The following is a 3,262-nucleotide window of genomic DNA, read 5'->3' as shown; positions in this document are numbered from 1 at the left end:
TATATATATATATATATATATTCCAATAAAATTTATATACTTTAATAATACCAAATAGTCTTTCTATCGAATATGATCCTTGATGTATTAATAGTCCTTACATTACTAATTATGATAATTTAGTCTGATAAGGGAGAGTTGAGTAGTTGATAAAGAAGTGAATTTATTTTTGTGTTGGAAGGGAAGTAAGTCAGCAGATAATGACGAAAGTATATCTATTATAGTGTAAAACGTCATTAGCGGCTACCACGTTTTTGGATACATATGTGGGCGCCTTGTCAGCTTTGGACCGACTATTATCAAGAGGTTTCTGTCTGGGTTTTATGACCTAATTCGATTCTTTATTTTTTCATTTTATAAATTTTTTTATTTAAAATTTACTTTCTAACTCTTTAGATGTTACGTCATTAGTTATCCATTTTATAATTGATCTGTTATAATAATTTTTTTAATTGGAATTATAGCTAATTCATTCAATTTCTCTTTAAGATATTATTAATCTTAAATACGATGTAATCAATTTTAGATTCAAAATACTCCTTTCGATTAAGGCAACAGTTACTGAAAGCAGTGGCGCACCCACCTTTACCAAATGACACCCTTTCGTCAAAAATTACATTGTATCTATAAATTAAATGTTGGTCTAATAAATATATGTTTAATCATTGACACCTCTTGACACAAGTTAAATATTTAGTTTGGTGGTTAAAGTGTTACGAAAATTCCTTAAAGTCATGGGTTCTAGTCATACTAACCTCTTAATTATATTTTGGAAAAACTAGCAAACTAGTCAAATAACCTAACTTAATTAGTAAAAACATCTATACTTTATAAATATTAGTAAAAATGTCAAAATGTCATAATTTTAAAAAGAATTGTGTATTCTAATTTATTTTCTATTTTATCTCATTTTAATTATAAATTTTTCAATTAATCCTCTCTCATATGTTTTTTAAAAATCAAATATTTTCTCCCTCTCATATTTTTATCTTCCAATTCTTGTCCATTTCAAAATTTGTCTCTCTCTTCTTCTTTTTTTTCTTCTCTAGAAATTGAAAATTTTATTTTTAAAGATATTCGCACAATTCCTTTTATTAAAAGATGAGTCTTTATCCGTTTTTAAATATTTTTTTATGATTTTATTTTTGTTTAAATCGTTCAAAATTATTTTTTGTAGTTGAAATCACGTTTTGGGCTTGATAAACTCTAAATCACTCTCCAATGGCAGAATCTAAGAGAAATACTAGGGGTATTCAACTTAATCAATAATGTTCTATTTTTCAAATATGATAATTTTCTACTTAGAACACAAATGGCGATAATTTTGTATTTTAATTTGTTTATTTTGTATTTCAATATCACTTTGTATACAAATAAGTTCTTATTTTTTTATTTTGTATTCATCATAATGGTATACCAACATAGTCACATTTGTATTTTAATTGAAGTGAATATTTATTGTGGTCATTTTGTATTTCAATCTTTATTCTGAATGACAACAAGTTTGTATTTCTTCTTTATTATGTTTTTATCATAATTGTATAGCAACAACTTTAATATTTTATGTGTTCACTTTACAATGCAAATTAAAATTGAATATCATATTGTGGAAAGTATTTTATTGTGATAATTTTGTATTTAACTCTCACATTATATTCAGAAAAATTTGTATTTTTTTGTGTTCAGCATAATGATATACCAACAAAGTCAATTTTGTATCCCAATAGTATTTATTGTGCTCATTTTGTATTTTCGTCCTAATCTCAATGACAACAAGTCTGCATTTATTTTTATTATATTTTCATCATAATTGTATATCAACAATTTTTGTATTTTATGTGCTCACTGTACCATTTAAATTAAAATTGATATTTTCCTTTTATAGTGAAACTAAAATTGTATTCTAGTGATCAAAATTGTATAACATAACTGCTAAATATATTTTTCTTTTATTTGTATTACAAAAATTCTACGGATTGTATTCCAATATAATCTAGTCATTATATATGAATACGATTAAAGAAAGATACATGATTCTAGAAAAAGAATAGCGTACATAATGAAAATATTACAATCTATTGAGGTTGATACAATATTCTAAAAATACAAATTTAAGAAACACGATTTAATCGAATTCATTTCAACAAAAATTGAGTATTATCAATGAAAATCTAAAAATCGATACTAGAAATTTGATGAACAAGTGGGATGAGTTATCTGTGTTTATTTTTTAAAAATTTGTATTTATTTTTGAATTTTTGTAACTGATGAGACTTTTAAGCAATTGTTTCTTTCTCTTCCTTTTTTAAAAAAATTGTCTCCCCTTAATTTCTCTTTTTTGTTAGTTAACAATTATATTCTTTAAATTAAAACAAATAATAAAAATCAAAATAAGATACATAATAAACTAAAATTTTGATATTTTTACTAAATATTAGAAGTGTTGACAATGATTCCTAATAAATGTTAAAATATTGACATTTTGAAAAATTTCCCTTATAGTTTTTACTACAATTATTGACACCCCGCATAATTATATTTTTTACTAAAACTATTGACACCCCTTAATAACAATCTGCTACTAAGTGGAAGCCTGAAATTGTTAATATTATTCTATAAGCAATATGTGTATTTGAAAAAGAAACAAGTCTTTTTATTTGATTAAATATTTATATTAAATCATTCTCTTTTACTTTTATTGTTTCTCTAATTAACACTTTTAATTTTAAAAAAAATCTAAACCATTCATATCATAATAATTATTACTATGAATTAAAAAAAAATTCAAGATTAGAATAATATTATTTTAAATAATTCTCCTTATTTAGTAATCTAGGTTAATTACTAAATTAGAACTAAAAATCTTTTCATGTATGCTTCAATTGATTCAAATTTAATATAAATTTAGCCGCCGAAAAACTTGAAAGATTTGGCCACATGTTAGGCAATTTCTATTATTATTTCCGTGTCATGATCTGATTGAGTCATACAACCAGACTGTTTTTACCTTATTCAAGACCCCAAATATTCTTAAATGAAATTAAAAAAACACATGTAGAAGATTAATAAAATAGTGAAAGCAAAATGTGGAAAATTTTCTGAGTAAAGTTCATTGAAATGAATCAACTATTTAATCTAATATAAAATGTAGAACTTAAAAATAATCTAAAGAGCTAATAAATTCATATTAAACTTTGTACGCTTCTCAAATTCTAAAAGAAGTACCTACGAAAAAAAATATTATGCTATATCTAAAAATGAA

Source organism: Solanum pennellii, chromosome 4 (genome assembly GCF_001406875.1).
Source record: "Solanum pennellii chromosome 4, SPENNV200".
In the NCBI taxonomy this organism is placed as follows: domain Eukaryota; kingdom Viridiplantae; phylum Streptophyta; class Magnoliopsida; order Solanales; family Solanaceae; genus Solanum; species Solanum pennellii.
This window is presented reverse-complemented; position numbering follows the sequence as displayed.